This window comes from Chlorocebus sabaeus, chromosome 5 (assembly GCF_047675955.1).
Source record: "Chlorocebus sabaeus isolate Y175 chromosome 5, mChlSab1.0.hap1, whole genome shotgun sequence".
NCBI classification, from domain to species: domain Eukaryota; kingdom Metazoa; phylum Chordata; class Mammalia; order Primates; family Cercopithecidae; genus Chlorocebus; species Chlorocebus sabaeus.
This window is the reverse complement of record NC_132908.1, coordinates 81,679,102-81,698,668: the sequence shown is the minus strand read 5'-3', so window position 1 is coordinate 81,698,668 and position 19,567 is coordinate 81,679,102. Positions and strand designations below refer to the sequence as shown.

The window sequence follows — 19,567 nt, the reverse complement described above, 5'->3', positions numbered from 1 at the left end:
CTGTAATCCCAGCACTTTGAGAGGCCAAGGCGGGAGGCTCACTTCAGTCCAGGAGCTTGAGACCAGCCTGGGCACATGGTGAGACTTTGTCTCTAAAAAAAAATCAACTAAATTAGCTGGGCGTGGTGCCACACACCTGTAGTCCCAGCTACTTGGGAGGCTGAGGTGGGAGGATTGCTTGAGCTCAGGAATCAGAGGTTGCAGTAAACCGAGATTGCACCACTGCACTCCAGCCTCTGTAACAGAGAGAGACCCTGCCTCAAAAATAAAATGAAATAAAATACAAAAAGTACATAAATCATAATGCCGCCGTTCAATGAACCCTCACAAAGTGAATATGTCCATGCAGCCACCACCCGCGCCAGGATGCAGAACATTGCCATCCCCTTTTGGCCTCCCCAAAAGGTAAACGGATGGTACACTCTGGGAAGGGCACACTGCTGGTGACAGGATGATACTGTACAGAAACATGGATTTTGGCTGGGCGCAGTGGCTCACGCCTATAATCCCAGCACTCTGGAAGGCCGAGGAGGGTGAATCATTTGAGGTCAAGAGTTTGAGACCAGCTTGGCCAACATGGTAAGGTCCCATCTCTATCAAAAATACGAAAATCAGCCAGGCGTGGTGGTGCGCACCTGCAATCCCAGTTACTCGGGAGGCTGAGGCAGAGAACTGCTTGAACCTGGGAGGTGGAGGTTGCAGTGAGCCAAGACTGTGGCCACTGCACTCCAGCCTGGGCAACAGAGTGAGACTCCATCTCAACAACAAAAAAAAAAAAAAAAAAAAGAAAGAAAGAAAAAAGAAAAAAAGAAACACAGATTTCAACGGCTCTGAGATAACTTCAGAAATATGGGTCTTTGAACGTGAAGAAGCTTTCGAAGTATTTTAACCAATTTATTTTGCTTATTTTTTTTATTATGGACCAAGGTGACACATAACAATCTATGTCTAAGTAATTCTAAAGACATTCTTTCAATAAGGATAGAATAAAAATTCTAAATGATAAGAAAACGTGTAACAGTTTAAATGGCAGTGTTTAATCTTATTTTTGAGACAGAGTCTCACTGTTACCCAGGCTAGAGTACAGCGGCACGATCACAGCTCACCGCAACCTCTACCTCCTGGGCTCAAATGATCCTCCCAACTCGGCCTCCTGAGTAGCTGGGACTACAAGCACACACCACCACACTCAGCTAATTTTAAATTTTTATTTTTTTTGAGACGGATTCTTGCTCTGTCACCAGGCTGGAGTGCAGTGGCGTGATCTTAGTTCACTGCAACCTCTGCCTCCTGGGTTCAAGTGATTCTCCTGCTTCAGCCTCTTGAGTAGCTGGGATTACAGGCGCACATCACCATGCCCAGCTAATTTTTGTATTTTTAGTAGAGACGGGGTTTCACCATGTTGGCCAGGCTGGTCTCAATCTTTTGACCTCGTGATCTGCCCTCCTCAGCCTCCCAAAGTGCTGGGATTACAGGCGTGAGCCACCACGCCTGGTCTTAAAATTTTTTTTGTAGTGACAAGTTCCCACTATATTGCCTGGGCTGATTCTGAACTCCTGGGCTCAAGTAATCTTTCTTAGTAATGTATAAAATAAAGATGAATCTCAGAACTGATGAGTTGTTAAGTTTGATAAAACATGATAGCTGAGCTGCCTTATCCAGAGAGTCAACTTGGAAAGCTGTCTCCATCCCTCATGGGGCAAACTCTAGTCCAGGCCTATCCTTACACCGTATTAATTATTCAGATATGAATGCAAACAACATGCTGATAGAGAGTGTGGGGAACATAAAACCAAAAGATAGAGTTAACTTAGAGAATGACACCATCAAGACCCAGAAGGATTTTGGCAGACTGCAGCAATGCGCTGGGTCTAAAAGACACCCCTGGCTGGGAAATTCATTCATTCATTGGGCGTTTGCTGAGTACCTTCCACGTATCAGGCATGATGTAGAAACAACATGGTGTCTGCCTGCCAATAACTCATAAATGACTAGCGAGGTTATCTAAAAATTTGATCCAGGTTGGGCATGGTGGCTCACGCCTGTAATCCCAGCACTTTGGGAGGCTGAGGTGGTGGATCACCTGAGGTCAGGAGTTTGAGACCAGCCTGGCCAACATGGTGAAACCCTGTTTCTATTAAAAACTATAAAAATTAGCTGGGCGTGGTGGTGGGCACCTGTAATCCCAGCTACTTGGGAGGCTGAGGCAAGAGAATCGCTTGAACCTGGGAGGAGGTTGCAGTGAGCCGAGATTGTGCGACTGCAATCCAGCCTGGGTGACAGAGCGAGACTGTCTCAAAAATAAATAAATAAAAATAAAAATTTGATCCGAAGTTACACAAGCACGATACTGAGAGGCAGCTCACGGCTTGATGGCTCGCTTGCTAGGAGTCAACATGTGCGGAACTGAAGAAAACAACAAACTCTGAACTGACCTTCAGATGCATGGACAAAAGCACTTGCCCCCGAAACCACAGTGATGATGCCAGTCATTCTGCTTCTGCTGGTCAGACTGCTCCTGGAACATTCTGTTCAATTCCACGCCTCAGGAGAAATGATCAACTTTCCATAGCAATACTGTGGTTAGCCATGTCCAAGAATCTATATTCATTGTTAGCCTCAAAACTTAAGACCAAAGAAACCCATTAGGATGCATCGATTGATTGATTGACTCACTGGAGACAGGGTTTCGCTCTTGTTGCCCAGGCTGGAGTGCAACAGCACGATCTTCGCTCACTGCAACCTCTGCCTCCCGGGTTCAAGCAATTCTCGTGCCTCAGCCTCCAGAGTAGCTGGGATTACAGGCGCCTGACATCAGGCCTGGCTAGCTTTGTTGTTGTTGTTGTTGTTGTTGTTGTTTGAGACAGAATCTTACTTGCTCTGTCACCAGGCTGAAGCGCAGTGGCGTGATCTCGGCTCGCTGCAACCTCTGCCTCCAGGGTTCAAGCGATTCTCCTTCCTCAGCTTCCTGAGTAGCTGGAACTACAGGTGTGCACCACCACTCCCAGCTAATTTTTGTATTTTTAGTAGAGATGGGGTTTCACCATGTTGGCCAGGACGGCCTCGATCTCTTGACCTCGTGATCTGCCCGCCTTGGCTTCCCAAAGTGCTGGGATTACAGGCATGAGCCATCACGCCTCGCCAATTTTTGTATTTTTAGTAGAGACAAGGTTTCACCATGTTGAGCAGGCTGGTCGTGAACTCCTGACCTCAGGTGATCCGCCCGCCTCGGCCTCCCAAAATGCTGGGGTTACAGGTGTGAACCACTGCACCAGGCTAATGTATCGTTTTAGAAAGGATAAGAACCTTGCAAAGGCATTTTAATTTAATAAGTGCTTGTGAGACTTAAAAAGTCATGAAAGGAGGCCAGGCACAACGGCTCATGCCTGTAATCCCAGCACTTTAGGAGGCTGAGGCTAGAGGGTCACTTGAGCCCAGGAGTTTGGGACCAGCCTGGGCAACACAGCAAAACCCCATCTCTTAAAAAAAAAAAAAAGATGAGAGGGAAAAGGCAAGAGCTACCAAGGGCATCCAAAGAAATTCCAAACAAGCCCCGCCAGCATTGTCAGGGAGTCTAATAATCATATCACCTGAGCAAGGGTGAAAAAGTTGAAATTTGCCATGGCAGGGTTGGGTGCAGTGGCTCACGCCTGTAATCCCAGCACTTTGGGAGGCAGAGGTGGGTTGATCACCAAGTCAGGAGATCGAGACCATCCTGGCTAACACAGTGAAACCCCATCTCTACTAAAAATACAAAAAATAAAAAATTAGCCGGGCGTGGTGGCGGGTGCCTGTAGTCTCAGCTACTCAGCAGGCTGAGGCAGGAGAATGGCGTGAACCCGGGAGGCGGAGCTTGCAGTGAGCCAAGATCGTGCCACTGCACTCCAGCCTGGAAGACAGAGCAAAACTCTGTCTCAAAAAAAAAAAAAAAAATTACCATGGGGTTAAGTAACATGTGAGACAAGACGGTGGTCTTTAAATGTGTGAGAGTCCCTGTGTATGAGGAAGTAGACAGTACGATTCTATGTGGCTCAGAAGGAGAGCTGAGCCTGCAGTGGAGGTCCAGCAAGGTGGAGCCACCACCAACCGGAACAGTCCTTTGGGGTCTCCTTTTGAGGGCAGCGGGAAGGGGAATGGGGATGTCTGCTTGTTAGCAGGTTATTAACCGGGAGAGGCCATTGGACCTCTAGGGTTTCTTGCCATTTCCCTTCTGAGATAACATTTTACAAAGCTTAATGCGGTTCTTCTCCACTAAAACTGTCATAATGGCTATATCCAAAGATAGGTCCTATTTTATGACCTCCGGGAAGAGGAAAACATCTAAATTTGGTTCACAGTTCACAGAAAAAAAGAGATAAGGGTCCATCTGCTGGTTCCCCAACCCAGTGGGAGAATGAAATGCATTAAGTTCTCCACAAAGATGACCTCACAAAACTATGGCTTCAACTGCGTCCTTTCTTTTTTCTTTCTTTCTTTCTTTTTTTTTAAAAGACAGGGTCTCACTCTGTCACCCAGGCTGGAGTGCAGTGGTGCAACCATAGCTCGACGTTAACCTCAAATTCCTGGGCTCAAGTGATCCTCCCACCTCAGCCTCCCAAGTAGCTGCAACTAATGCCCAGCTAATTTTTTAACACATTTTTTGTAGAGACGGGATCTTACTGTGTTACCCACAGGCTGGTCTCAAATACCTGGGCTCCAGTGATCCTGCTGAAGTGCTTGGCCTCCTGAAGTGCTGGGATTACAGGCATGAACCAGTGCACCTGGCCCACTGGGTCCATTTGTAAACGCCTGTGAAGGGCAGGTTCTGTGCTAAGTGCTGAGCACATGGCAGGCAGTGCAGGGGATATATTCCCCATGACACGGAGCACACAGTCTACTGTTTCTGCCTTCCTCGACTCAGCAACAATGCACAAGGCTCCACAACAAACTCCACTCCACCACACTGCTGAAGACAAGGGGTGAGTCAGCCCCCAGGAGATTGGGGAGGGAAGGAAAGAAATACCATGGCTATAAATCAACAGCTCGGCTGGGCACGGCGGCTCACGCCTGTAATCCTAGCACTTCGGGAAGTCGAGGCAGGGGGATCATTTGAGGTCAGGAGTTCGAGACCAGCCTGGCCAACATGGTGAAACCGTCTCTACTAAAAATACAAAAATTAGCTGGACATGGTGGCGGGTGCCTGTCATCCCAGCTACTTGGGAGGCTGAGGCAGGAGAATGGCTTGAACCCGGGAGGTGGAGGTTGCAGTGAGCCGAGATTGTGCCACTGCACTCCAGCCTGGGTGACAGAACAAGAGTCCGTCTCACAAAAATAAATAAATATCAATCAATCAATCAACAGCTCCTCCAGAGTCTTTGAAATTTCTCATTTTTTCAAAAGCTGTCCTAAGTCCCAACTCAGGTCACCGCGCACAAGCACGCAGATGCACACTTTGCACTTTAGTCAATGTTTAATTGGTCCTAGGTAATTCCTGAGTCGAGAGCTGGGCGCTCCAGTTTCAGGCACCGAGACAGCCTGGGGTGATGGGTTGTCGATCATCAGCTACCACCATTGACTGAGGTGGTTCCACTATAACCGCGTGTTAAAACCCAGCGCAAGGTGTGCCCTCCCCAGGAGACGGGCTGCACTTCTTTCATAAAAGGACACGGCGGCCAACTCCGGGACAGCTGAATTCAATTTGGACAGAGACCGACTAGGCCTTCCACTCTTGCATAATTTGGCAAAATAAATGAATATTGCCCCAACCCCTTGGCACGGAGACGGCGGCACATAATTACTGAACTGGGAGAGGCTCCCTAAGAGATGCAGGACTTGGGCCTCATGAAAGTGAATGAGGCCATTCTTGCACGGCTATAAAGACCGAGACTGGGTAATTTATAAAGGAAAAGGTTGTAATTGGCTCTACAGGCTGTGCAGGAAGCATCGTGCTGGCATCTGCTTGGTTTCTGGTGATGCCTCAGGAATCTTATGCACACAGCAAAAGGTAAAGAGGAAGCAGCCACGTCCTATGTTGCAGGAACTGGAGCAAGAGAGAATGAGGGGAGGTGCCACACCCCCCCCTTTTTTTTTTTTTGAGATGGAGTCTCGCTCTGTCACCCAGGCTGGAGTGCAGTGGCACGATCTTGGCTCACTGCAACCTCCGCCTCCCGGGTTCACGCCATTCTCCTGCCTTAGCCTCCCGAGTAGCTGGGACTACAGGCGCCCGCCACCGTGCCGGCTAATTTTTTTGTATTTTCAGTAGAGACGGGGTTTCACCGTGTTAGCCAAGATGGTCTCAATCTCCTGACCTCGTGATCCTCCTGCCTCGGCCTCCCAAAGTGCTAGGATTACAGGCGTGAGCCACCGCGCCCGGCCTGCCACACGCTTTTAAACAACCAGCTCTCATGAGAACTCACTATCTCGAGGACAGTGCCAAGAGAGATGGCACTAAACCATTCATGAGAAATTTGCCCTCATGATCCAATCACCTCCCATCTCCAACACTGGAGATTACAATTCCACAGGAGATTTGGTGGGGACACAGATCCAAACCATATCAGAACCCAAGGTTCGTGAGGGTGGAACGGAACCAACCTCTATTCTCTTTGGGCTTGGTGCTCAGCTCCCACTGGCCTCATGAAGGGCCAAAGCTAACAGCTGTGCACCAAGGACATCTGTGCCTTTGTGGGAGGAAAGACTGGGCAAATCCTCCTGGATCCAGGGATGGCCTGGCAGGCCACAGTGAGCCCTCTGTTCAAGAGCCACTAGTGTCTATCCCCACCTACCCACGACACCTGCCATCTCTGGCTGGGGCCCAAGGCGCTCTGCAATCTGGAGCTGCTCGAAGCTGCCCACGCAGTTCTGCAGGGAGCAAGGACAGAGGGGATGTGGCCACCAGGCAAAGCAACCTCACAGAAGTACTCGGTGTTGGTGTCTTCAAGAAAGAACTTCTGCCTTCATCAGGCCGCTTTTCCCTCCCTCTCCCTCTCACACACACCCTGCACCTTTGCAGAGGCTTTCTTCACTTGCCCCACACTACCCACCGCCTTCCGGACTGTGGCCAACCCAAAACCTGCCCCTCAATGTGGAGAAATCGGAAGATTGTTATTGTGTTCCACTGTTTTCTACAGGTCGTTTGTGGTCTTCTGAAATCCTCCCTTATCTGGTTGACACATATTTAACAATATTTGATTAGTATTATTATCATCACTAGTATAATTGAGAGACAGTCTCGCTCTGTCACCCAGGCTAGGGTGCAGTGGCACAATCTTGGCTCACCGCAGCCTTGAGCTCCTGGACTCAAGCTACCCTCCCATCTCAGCCCACCAAAGCGCTGGGATTACAGGTGTGAGCCAGCACATCCAGCTTGAGAAAGTCTTTCAACAAAGCAAGAATCATATAAAAGCTTTGTTTTTTGAGAAAGAGAGGGGGGATAGAGAGAGAGAGATCTGCTTTGAGACGCTAAATTCTTTATCAAGTCCAGATCCAATTGTGCAGCATGAGGCTCTGCACGTGGGTGACTACCTGGACACAGACACTTGATATCATGGATTAAAGACTCTTGACTCTTAGAAACCCCTTTCCATGTCTCCATCCATACCTTTCTGACACTCCCTGTGGAAAGCATAGGCTCATGTGCTAACAGTCGAAGCCTTCGTCTCAACCTGGAAGGTGGGGTGGGTGCGGAGGGCTTCCCTCCTCCCTCTGCAAGGCGCACATGGAAAGATGGGTGAGGGCATTAGGGGATGGGCTCCAGAGGCCCACAGGATCCTGCATATCAGGTGCTTCTGCTCACTCTCACCTAATCATTCAACCTTTACTTTATTCCTGACTTCCTCATTTCTTTATTTCATCCAGATTTTTCTGCTTAAGGCCTTTAAAACACATCTTCTGGTTTCCTTATGGTTCTGGTTTCCTTATGGTTACTCCACAGGGAGTAAGCGCCACCCCCGCCACCCTCCCCTGCCCACTGAACATGGCTAAAAGGCTAGACAGGCACACAGAGGAGCTGCTGACACCTCTGAGAATTGACCAGCAGCAGGCAGAAGGGGGTTGAAGACCAGAATTTGAAGTGCCACCAAGGTTGCAGTGAGTCTGTCATGTCCCTGACCCTGGTATCCCCAGCCTGGACTAAATACAACCCGATACCCCGAAGCGAGCAAGAGGCTGCCTGGGGGCTCCAGGATAAGCCTTTAACAACAGGAAAGGGGTCACCTGGTTCTGAGACAGTGGGCCAGATCCCTGGCTTTTTTCCTTTCTCCCTGTCTCTCTGGTGCCCTGGTCCCCAGGAAATTCCACAGCGGCAGTGGTGGCAACAGTGACAGCACCAGCAGAGGGGTCAGCCGGCAGGTGTCTGAAGCTCTGAGGGAGGGAACCTTCCTTTCCAGCTGGAGGAACGGTGGTCCAAAATGAGTGAAAAACCTGCTGGCTTTCTTCTCTGTGTCCTCTTCTTGCTTGGCCACAAAAGTAAGCTCGGTCACGGGAGAAGTGTGGCACAGCTGATAACTGAAGCCCTGCCTCCTGGCTGAAGGGGTGAAGACAGGAGGCCCAGGAAACGGGAAAGTGCTCGGGAGATTGCAGAGAGGGAGGAGCTGGGGAAAACAACCCCATCAAGTTGTTACGAGCTCATGGGCTCAGCCTTGAGCGAGGCATAAGTAAACAGAGCCCTCGAGCACAGACCCTGAGCACTGAAGGTCAGGACGGAGCATGCCCAGGGCCCACGCAGGCCATGGAATGCTACACAGTGGACAGATCTGAAGAGTGGGCAAAGGCTTGGAAAACGACACCAAAACCCACAGCAGAATGGTAGGGACTGAGAACCTGAGCCCAAGCTGGTAGAGTGCCTGCTAAAACCAAGGCACCAACAACTTTCCGGAGGCCTGAATCAAGAACCATAGTTTCCTAACGTAATTTTCAGGACCAATCCAGAATGTTCAGGACCAATCCAGAATGTTCAGGACCAATCAAGAACCATTCAGCACACAAAGAAGTTGAATATCCTCAACTCGCATGGGAAAAGATGATCAACAGCTCATCTGAGCTAACAGAGACATTGGAATTAGCTGACAGACTCCACAGCAGCTATTATAAAAAACCTCACTGGGCGCAGTGGCTCACGCCTGTAATCCCAGCACTTTCGGAGGCTGAGGCAGGCGGATCATGAGGTCAGGAAATCGAGACCATCCTAACATGGTGAAATCCCATCTCTACTAAAAATACAAAAACTTAGCTGGGCGTGGTGGCGGGCTCCTGTAGTCCCAGCTGCTGGGGAGGCTGAGGCAGGAGAATGACGTGAACCTGGGAGGCAGAGCTTGCAGTGAGCTGAGATCGCGTCACTGCCCTCCAGCCTGGGCGACAGAGCAAGACTCCGTCTCAAAAAAAAAAAAAAAACACCCTCCAAGAAGTAAGGAGGGGTATTCTTGACATAAAGGGAATGATCAAAAGTCTCAGGAAAGAAATAGAAGGTATAAAGGAGAACCAAATGGAACACTTAGAACTAAACTTGGCCGGGCACGGTGGCTCAAGCCTGTAATCTCAGCACTTTGGGAGGCCGAGACGGGTGGATCACGAGGTCAGGAGATCGAGACCATCCTGGCGAACACAGTGAAACCCCGTCTCTACTAAAAATACAAAAAAACTAGCCGGGTGAGGTGGCGGGCGCCTGTAGTCCCAGCTACTTGGGAGGCTGAGGCAGGAGACTGGCGTAAACCCGGGAGGCGGAGCTTGCAGTGAGCTAAGATCTGGCCACTGCACTCCAGCCTGGGCGACAGAGTGAGACTCCGTCTCAGCAACAACAACAACAAAAGAACTAAACATACAGTAACTGAAATTGTAAAAACCCACTAGACAGGCTCAATGGCAGAATGAAGATGACAAAGGAAAGAGTCAGTGAACATGAAGAGAACCCTGGGCTGCACACCCTTCCTGACAAGCACATTCTGGGTCTAGGTTCCCTCTAAGCGTGTGTCACCAGCAGACCTCGAAGGATGGCACCAGCCTACAGACAGGCCGTCCATCTGCAGAAGGAAAGGGATTCCTTCTTGTGAGAATGAGGAACACGAAATATAACCGAGGGGGACTAGAAGTGACGAAGGCAGAGCAGATGGGCCTCCACTGGGCTGATGCTGGTTGGCGGTGGGCTGAGCATCAGCTTACGTGGGAAAGGAGGTGGGAGAATTTAGGGAGTTCGCAATATCAGAGCCCCAAGTTTTTCCATGGTTCTTCATCCTCTGTAAGGAGAAAGGTGTCACGGGCATGTAGAAAGCACTCCAGGTCAGGTAAGATGTTTGTTTTTAAGCTGCACAGGGTAAGAAACTGCTAAGAGAATAGCCATGAGTGAAAGATGCAGCGGCACAGCCGAGAAAGACACGGTATGTGGTAAGAAAGACTTCACAAGAGACAGCCCCAAAGAGTTGACTCCTACTCGGTTCCCTACATAAAGCTCAAACAGACAGCCAGAGACCAACAGAAAGGCTGAAGCAACTCCCTCAATGTGCGAAGCCAGAACGCAGGCAAAATCAAGGGCAACGTCCCGGCTCATTTCCAGAGGCTGTGGCACGACCCACCCCCCGTGACATTTCCTGTGACCCTTCCTCGGGTGGCTGTCCCTTTGAGATGCACATTATCAGTTGCCATCATCTTCCTAGCCCTGCAGGAGCACAACCATGGGACTAGAATAAGTACAGAAAGTCCAAGCCAGATGGACAGATGGAAGTGGGCTACTCGCTGGAGCTCCACAAACCCTTGCAAGGTGCCTGCTGGTGCAGAAGGTGGCACTCATCCACACAGCCCGCACAGGCTGGAGCAGAGGCCAATGCACGGGGCAGAACCTGGTCCCCTGCCTGGCGGCAACTTAGGACCACTAACTCTTCAAAATGAATCCCAATTCCAGGAATTCCATGTCATGTCCTTAAAATAAGGTCATTGGGGCCGGGTGCGGCAGCTCATGCCTGTAATCCAGAACTTTAGGAGGCCAAGGCAGGTGGATCATTGGAGGTCAGGAGTTCGAGACCAGCCTGGCCAACATAGTGAAACCCCATCTCTACTAAAAATACAAAAATTAGCTGGGCATGATGGTGGGTGCCTGTAATCCCAGCTACTCGGGAGGTTGAGGCAGGAGAATCACTTGAACCCGGGAGGTGGAGGTTGCAGTGAGCCAAGATTGTGCCACTGCACTTCAGCCTGGGAGACAGAACAAGACTCTGTCACAAACAAACAAACAAGGTCATCGGGCCTCTGCTTAAGTATTAAATATAAGGATCCCCCAAAGAACAGTGAGTGCTTGGCCATAAACCAGCCCTGATCAGCTGAAACCAGGCAGGTGTGGCAGCCCCAGCCTCCCGTTTGCCTGCTCTTTCACGGCTCAGAGATGTCTAGAAACGCATCTGACTGCTACAGACCGTTGACATGATGAGGGACAGACGCTTTTTCTTTTTTATTTTGTTTTTATTTATTTATTTATTTATTTATTTATTTATTTATTTATTACTTTTTTTTTTTGAGACGGAGTCTCGCTCTGTTGCCTGGGCTGGAGTGCAGTGTGGCAATCTCGGCTTACTGCAAGCTCCATCTCCCAGGTTCACGCCATTCTCCTGCCTCAGCCTCCTGAGTGGCTGGGACTACAGGCGCCCGCCACCACGCCTGGCTAATTTTTTTGTATTTTTAGTAGAGACGGGGTTTCACTGTGTTAGCCAGGATGTTCTCGATCTCCTGACCTCATGATCCGCTCACCTTGGACTTCCAAAGTGCTGGGATTACAGGCGTGAGCCACCACACCCGGCCTGATGCCTTCTTCAGAGGAAGATTACTGGCTGGGCACGGTGGCTCATGCCTGTAATTCCAGCACTTTGGGAGGTCGAGACAGGTGGATTACGAGGTCAGGAGTTCGAGACCAGCCTAGCCTGGCCAACAAGGTGAAACCCCGTCTCTACAAAAAACACAGAAATTAGCCAGGTGTGGTGGCGCATGCCTGTAGTCCCAGCTACTCAGGAGGCTGAGGCAGAAGAACCGCCTGATCCTGGGAGGCAGAGGTTGCAGTGAGCTGAGATCGCACCATTGTACTCCAGCCCAGGTGACAGAGCGAAACTGTCTCAAAAAAAAAAAGAGGAGCATTACTTTGTGGTGATAGATGGACAGAGACTGTTTCCAGGACAGTAGGGATCACTTCAAACCCCAAAAAAGAAAACACTGTCAACGTGTCCCCCTCTGGGATACTATGAGGGACCTGATTTCTGAGTCACCTCGCTGAACACTGTGACCTGCCCTAGATGACACCGGGGACACTTGCTGTGCCTTCCTGGGGACCAGAGTCCCTGCACACGCAGTGGGCACCACCGGTTCACCTCCCCTCAGTTACGAACCAATACGACTGACCCAGTGTCTTCACTGTGGACGGGACAAGGGCCCAAGCCACAGAGAACTTCATGAGTGACTACAAAAGGAAAAGACAAGGCGGGCTTCCTTCTTTCTGTCCTATTGAGGTTTTTACGAAACAAAGATGGGAAAACATTCATACCAGTCTACAAACAAGAAGATTCAAATAAAGCTTTTTTTTTTTTTTTTTTTTTGAGACGGAGTTTCACTTTTGTTGCCCAGGCTGAAGTGCACTGGCGTGATCTCTGCTCACCACAACCTCTGCCTTCTGGGTTCAAGATTCTCCTGCCTTAGCTTCCCGAGTAGCTGGGATTACAGGCATGCGCCACCACGCCCGATTAATTTTGTATTTTTAGTAGAGACGGGGTTTCTCAATGTTGGTCAGGCTGGTCTTGAACTCCTGACCTCAGGTGATCCGCCTGCCTTGGTCTCCCAAACTGCTGGGATTACAGGCGTAAGCCACCACGCCCAGCCTCAAGTAAGGCATTTCAATCCATTAAACATCATTTCCTGGCTGGGCATGGTGGCTCACACCTGTAATCCCAGCACTTTGGGAGGCTGAGGTGGGTGGATCACTTGAGGTCAGGAGTTCAAGACCAACCTGGCTAACATGGTGAAATCTCAGCCCTGCTAAAAATACAAAAAATTGGTTGGGTGTGGTGGTGCATGCCTGTAGTCCCAGCTACTCAAGAGGCTGTGGCATGAGAATTGCTTGAACCCAGGAGGCAGAGGTTGCAGTGAGCTGAGATGGTACCACTGCACTCCAGCCTGGGTGACAGAGCGAGACTCTGTCTCAAAAACAAAACAAAACAAAACAAAAAACCAACAACCAAGCAGCAACAGGCTCCAAACACTGTCATCTCATGCCCTGTTTGAGATGGATGCCTCAGCAGTGTGCACCATAGACAGGGGCTGGAGGTTATTTCAGTGCACAGGTGTGTGTGGTGTGTACCTGGGTAAGAGAACTTGCTTGCCAGGTTTGTGCTTTCAGTTGTAGCTGGGGGCAGTAAATGGAGTTGTTTTAGTAGGTCCTCACAAGGAATAACTACACAGTTGTTTTTCCAAGTGCTACTGTACCTATCAAAATGACTATTTAAAAAGTATTTTTATACACTGCTAGTCTAAAATTGTATTTCGGTTTGTGCCTGTTACGACATATTAGCAAATGTAAAGAATTATCTTTCCCACTACTTGTTTATAAACCTTGTAGTTGTTAAAAATAAATAAAGATGTGTATCCCACTCATTATACAAGTTACACACAATCACGGTTTTCTAAAAATTTTCTTTCCTTAAAAACTTATATTTGAATAAAAGGATGGTACTTTCAGACATTTCAGAAGTCTCCGCTCCTCCCTCTCAGGGAATCTCAGAAGCCTGCCTGCCTCCGAGTGCCACGGTGTGGCCTGATGAACGCCCTGCAGAAAGGCCAAGCTGACCGCTGCCTGCTGCTGCCTCTGTGCGTGGCACTGCTGGGAGGGAGCCATGCTGGGCTGGACTGTTCTTTTCCACAACACTCAGTATTACCATTATTTACTACTTTTTGATAATGACATAATAACTATAACTCACATTTATTATATATTCCCTACATACCAGGCACTAATAATCTGATTTCATTCTCCAGTAATATACGAGCTAAAACTATTATCCCCACTTCATGGAGGAAGAAACTTTTCTTTTTTTTTTTTTTTTTCTGAGACGGAGTCTCGCTCTGTCGCCCAGACGGGAGTGCAGTGGCGCGATCTTGGCTCACTGCAAGCTCCGCCTCCCGGGTTTATGCCATTCTCCTGCCTCAGCCTCCGGAGTAGCTGGGACTACAGGCGCCCACCACCTCGCCCGGCTAGTTTTTTGTATTTTTTAGTAGAGACGGGGTTTCACCGTTAGCCAGGATGGTCTCGATCTCTTGACCTCGTGATCCGCCCGTCTCGGCCTCCCAAAGTGCTGGGATTACAGGCTTGAGCCACCGCGCCCGGCCAGGAAGAAACTTTAAGGCTTAAAAGGGTTAAACAGATGCCTAAGGCTACAGAGCAAAGATGGACGTGTCTAGATAAACCCAGGCAGAGCAGGAGTCCACAGCTTTACAATATTTCGGGTATGGACAAGGACCCCGTCCCGTATTTGCTCATTTGGGGGATAAATAAGGACTCTTCACACAGCTGCAGTACACCGGGGTGGATGAACACTCCCTCTACCAAGAGCCACGGTAAAAGACTCAACCTACAGGTCTCCTCATGTGGAAGACACACAGGCCACACGTGATTAGCAATTTAATATCCCATCCAAAGCATCTGAACTTCTCTAGTTCCCACTTTAGTAGGGATTGACTAACAAGGAGGGCTTAGCACTTTTCACCCATAAATGCTGGGCTTTCACAGAAGTTACTCGCTGCCAAAAGAAAAGAGTTGAATGTTATTAAAATAATTATAAGAGAATAAAGGATGTTTGTAAAGAAATGGGAACAAAACAGTTATGCACTAATTAATTCTAGACTTTGTGTTACTCAAATAAAATCCCAGGATATCAGGGTTACATGAGACTTCAGGCTTCTGGCAAATGGGTAGGGGCTTGGCAGACAGATAAGGAAGGGACAGGAGTGGGCAGTGCAGGGGACAAAGGCTTGGATTCCTGGGAATTGTTTTAAGAGCGGGACACTGAAACCCACAGAGTGAAGTGACAAGGTGAAGCTGTATCCCCAAAGTCAAGTGGCGGTTTCCTCAGATGGGTCTAGAACCCCCACTTCCCACCTACCGTGTCACCAGCTGGAAACACAGAGAACCAGGGGAACCCAGGGTCCCTCCCGCCCCTGAGTGGCTTGTCACCTCTCTGCTCAGTGCCACGTCTGGGAATTTCACCACCTGAGGCTGACGAGGACAGCCGCTGTCTCTCTGCCCTTCTCCTTTCCTTATAGATGGAGGCAGCGCCCGAGTAGAGATAAAAGGTGTTACTTTGACAAGTTCAAGCCATTCACTTGGCAACCATCTTTAAGCCCGTACCAAGTACTAGAACTGTGATAAATCCTAGGAAAGAAAGATGAATAGGACATGACCCTTCCTTTCCCAAGCACAATCCAGAGAGATGCACACAGAAAAGATGACATGCGTGCATGTGTCACGCACTCTGACTCCAGGAGGCAGATGCCAGGAGGAGCCCAGGAGCAGAACTCCACTCTGCCTGGGGCGGTTTTCAAGGGCTGCGTTCTTTGGGTGAAATCTGGTAGAAGCCTGAGCCTGCCAGTCATACAACGGAAGATATTCCGGACAGAGGAAACAGTTGGTGCGAAGTGACAGGCGTGAGGTGGTTTGCTATCCCCCACATGGCTAATTCAGACTGATTCCGACCTAGTTGGAGAGTTGGGAAGGATTAAAAAATACTGCCTAGTCTAGCACAACTTCAGTTTCTATTTGGAAGTATTCCCCAAAACCCTAAAACTGAAACATATATAATCAACCACTTTTCTACCCATAATAAAACAGGAGCTGAGTTCTTATTTAGGGGACCTTAATATATAACAAGAATTAAAATACATCTCATTCTGCACTCTAGTCCTGCTCTGCAATATGCAAATGCATTTTTGAGGAGCCTGGAAATGGTGGAGTTGGCAGATGTTTACTTGCATGTGAGTGAAAAGAAAGACGTTTCTGTGGCTGTTTTGCTTCAAGGGTATCTAAATAGGTTCCAAGGACTGCTTTAAGTGTATTGATCCACAGCTCTCAAGGCACATGCTTCTCTAGATGGCTTCTCTGCAAAATTCTCATCTGTAGTTTACAAGTGGAGCCAATTTTCTTTCATCTCAAACGCTTTGGCTGCAGGCGGCTCCCATTTGGTCTGTGCTTTCAGGAAAAGCAATGATACATTGGGGAGGGTTTAACCTGAACGGAGAGAAGGGAATGAAAAGATGGGGCCTGTGTGGAACCTCTCAAGTTTCCTGAAGTTAAAAACCTTCCCGACATTTCCAGAGGTAATTCCAAGACAGCAACAAATGTGTAGCTGCGATGATTAGCAGTGGAGTTTCTTTTTTTTTTGAGACAGAGTCTCGCTGTGTCACCCAGGTTGGAGTGCAAGGGTGTGACCTCAGCTCACTGCAACCTCCGCCTCCCGGGTTCAAGCGATCCTCCTACCTCAGCCTCCCAAGTAGTTGGGATTACAGGTGTGAGCCACCACGCCCAGCCAACAACAATCGGGGTTTCTTGACAATGGCACCGTTAACAGTTGAGCTGGTCATTCCTTGTGGTGGCGGCTGTCCTTGCACTATAGGATGCCTGAGGCACTCCCGGCCCCCACCCACTAGGTGCCAGAAGCACCCCTGGGTTGTCACAACTGCAAATGTCTCCAGTTGAAAACTCCTGACCTACATTAACTCCAAGCAACAGCTTCAAAGCATCTCAATCTCTGCACTTGCTTCCTGTTAAAAACCCTCCTATGGCCGGGCACAGCGGCTCACGCCTGTAATTCCAGCACTTTGGGAGGCTGAGGCAGGTGGATCACCTGAGGTCAGGAGTTCGAGACTAGCCTGGCCAACATGGTGAAACCCTGTCTCTACTACAAATACAAAATTAGCCAGGCGTGGTAGCGCATGCCTGTAATCCCAGCTACTCAGGAGGCCGAGGCAGGAGAATCACTTGAACCCAGGAGGTGGAGGGTGTAGTGAGCCAAGATGGCACCACTGCACTCCAGCCTGGGTGACAGAGTGAGATCCATCTCAAAAAAAGAAAAAAAATGAATAAAGAAAACCTTTCTTTCTTTCTTTGGTATCACCATCATCCAAAAAAAAAACAACCCAATAAAGAGTAATCATGCCAGCAGTGGTGGCTCACACCTGTAATCCCCATATTTTGGGAGGCTGAGGCAGGGGGATCACTTGAGGTCAGGAGTTCAAGACCAGCCTGGCCAACGTGGCGAAACCCCATTGCTACAAAAAATACAAAACTTAGCCGGGCATGGTGGCACATGTCTGTAGGCCCATTTACACAGGAGGCTGAGGTGGGAGTATCACTTGAGCCCAGGAATTCAAGACCAGCATGGGCAACACAGCGAAACCCCATCTATAAAAAAAATAAATAAAAGTAGCTGGGCATGGTAGCACATGCCTATGGTCCCAGGTACTCAGGAAGTTGAGGCAGGAGGATCACTTCATCCCCAGAAGTTGAGGCTGCAGAGAGCCGTGATCGTGCAACTGCACTCCAGCCTGGGCAACACAGTGAGACCCTGTCTCAAAAAAATAAAAAAGAGTAATCATACAGACCTTTGATGATACATAAGTCCCTACATAAAACAGTGTTTTGTGTTACAAGGAACCTCGTGACATTAAATGGCCCTGGTTAAAATAGGCTTCCAATGGCACTGACTACTCTGTGACCTCTAGAGCAGCAGGAGAATTGAGGGTTTGTGTTTGGCCTCCGTCCACTCAGTCAACAAGTATTACTGAACATCTACAGTGCACCAGGTATTGCTCCGGGTGAAAGAGACAAAGGCCTGGCCCTCAGGGAGCTTATGTACTAGTCAGAGAGCAAAAAAGCAAACAAAAGATATTAAAGCCATCATCTGTGCTATGAATAAAATATGTCACTAACAGGTCAGAGCTGTGCTGCCCACTGTGGTAGCTGCTGGCCACGTGTGGCCCTTGAGCCCATAAATGTGGCTTGTTCAAGCTGTGACCTACTGACCACACCAGATTTCAGACTTTGAGCAGAAAAAAGAATGTAAACTATCACATTAATAATTTTTATATAGATTACATGTAGAAATAATAATATTTTGGATATATTGGTATTGGGTTAAATAGAATAATAGAATCTATTAACAAGAGATTCTTTCTTTTTTTTTTTTTTTTTTTGAGGCTGAGTCTGGCTCTGTTGCTCAGGCTGGAGTGCAGTAGCACAATCTCGCTCACTGCAACCTCCGCCTCCCAGGTTCAAGTGATTCTCCTGCCTCAGCCTCCCGAGTAGCTGGGACTACAGGTGCCCACCACCATGCCCAGCGATCTTTTTGTCTTTTTAGTAGAGATAGAGTTTCACTGTGTTGGTCAGGCTGGTCTCGAACTCCTGACCTCAAGTGATCCACCCACCTCAGCCTCCCAAAGTGCTGGGATTACAGGCATGAGCCACCGCACCCGGCCAATTAAAAAATAGATTATACTGCTAGATACCCTTACTTGTTGCATTTCTGCTGGACTGTGCTGGGTTAGGGAAGGTAGCTGGCAGCAAGGAGCACCTTTAGTCTGAGAAAGCAGGGAGGTCACTATGATCCGGAGGCCGTGGGGCCCAGCCCAGGGAAGAGGCAAACTCAATGCTCTTCAAGGGCATGGACCTGGGCCATTCTATCCAGAGCGACGCAGTGTGGTCCAGTGGGGGGCATGGACCTGGGCCATTCTATCCAGAGCGACGCAGTGTGGTCCAGTGGGGGGCATGGACCAGTGTGGTCCAGTGGGGGGCCATTCTATCCAGAGCGACGCAGTGTGGTCCGGTGGGTGCACAGAGGCGGGGTGGAAGGAGCGGAGGGTGGGAGGGCTGCAGGGACTTGCAGGCCAAGTTACAGACTTGGGAATACATCCCAGGAGCAACTGGAGGGTTTAAACCTGGGGAATGCCATAACCTTGACTTTGGAAAGATGCTGCACTCTGGCCACTGTGTGGAGAGCGGACTGGCATGCTAGCAAGAACAGATGCAGGACCACAGGTGGGAGGCGCAGCCTCACGGGTCCCCTCCGCTCTTGGCCGCTCCAGCTCACTTGGGAGGGTTCCCTGGAGGAGGGAGAGAGGATGTGAGACATGCTACTTCTTTCCCACAGCATAGATGACTTTGTTAATTCTACTTCCATTAAATTTCTGATTATGTAGAATATCGCTTCCTTCCACAAAAGCAGACTCGTAAAGTGTTTTTTATTATCCAAATTGGGCCTTGGGATTCTAGGAGTGATGTTGTTCTGTGTAATGATGTTCAACATAATCTGCCTCTCACTGAGGAGAGTGGGGATTCGACTAGTTTTACGTTATTAATGGATTTTCTACTTCCTTCCAACCACTGCAAATTAAGTTTTTAAAAAATTATGGGGAGGGAGTCTTAGGTTTGACAGTGACACACGGACACTGCTTTGGTCTCATTTCATTATTTTACTTCATTCTCGATACTTACTATTCACTCAGAATGTGGTTCTCTTCCCTCATGAGGCTTCCACCCCTCCTTTCAGGGCCCCATTTTGTATCCCAGCGTCCTAGG

The 19,567-nt window shown here is 49.0% G+C and overlaps 1 protein-coding gene across 6 annotated transcripts in view; it reads right to left on the bottom strand.

Annotated features, from left to right (window-relative positions):
* Nucleotides 1–19,567, bottom strand: part of KIAA0513 (KIAA0513 ortholog) — a 68,325-nt gene that overhangs the window by 38,851 nt on the left and 9,907 nt on the right. The window contains exon 1 of one of the 6 annotated variants that reach the window (XM_073015617.1): nucleotides 8,194–8,861. The exons of 4 other annotated variants lie outside the window; for them this stretch is intronic. The gene's annotated coding sequence lies outside the window, so the exon portion shown is untranslated. Of the gene's footprint in view, nucleotides 20–8,193; nucleotides 8,862–19,567 lie in introns of those variants that run through there. One more of the 6 variants, XM_073015618.1, reaches the window with a different exon arrangement.